We start from the raw sequence: 548 nt of genomic DNA on the forward strand, positions 1-548 counted from the left end.
TGCACAGCAAAAGAGTGGCTTTAACCAGGCTCTATCCTATCATCTTATTTTGTTAGGAACAAACATAGTTTAAAGAGGAATGCCATTACAAGAGGATGAGTTTGGATACCCATCTCAGGCATGAGTAGTAAATGGCATCTAGTTAGTAAATACTCTCACTATCAGTATCCAACACCAAAAAGAAGCAATTTCAGCAAAGAGGGTTTTACTTAACAGGGTTCTACAAACCCAGTGTTAGGCTTTCTTTTCCTGTTGTAGCAAATAATGTTTTGACTTTCTTCATTTGTGCTTTATGGACTTAATTACATTTTCTTAGAAACGGCATTAAAATTAAAGGTAATTTTTAATGATAAAATGTTTCCTTGGATACATTTTCTTGTATGTTAAAGTGTACTTTGTTTCAAAGTGCTTAATTTCACTTACAATTAGAAATCAAATATGGAGCACAGCATAGGGCAATTTGAAAACTGTCACACTAATTGCCACAAAAAAGTTAATTTTTCATGTAAGACAATGGCGGTGAACATCCAATTAACTGCCACACAGGA

Source organism: Sapajus apella, unplaced genomic scaffold (assembly GCF_009761245.1).
Source record: "Sapajus apella isolate SASKATOON/1434 unplaced genomic scaffold, GSC_monkey_1.0 scaffold64, whole genome shotgun sequence".
In the NCBI taxonomy this organism is placed as follows: domain Eukaryota; kingdom Metazoa; phylum Chordata; class Mammalia; order Primates; family Cebidae; genus Sapajus; species Sapajus apella.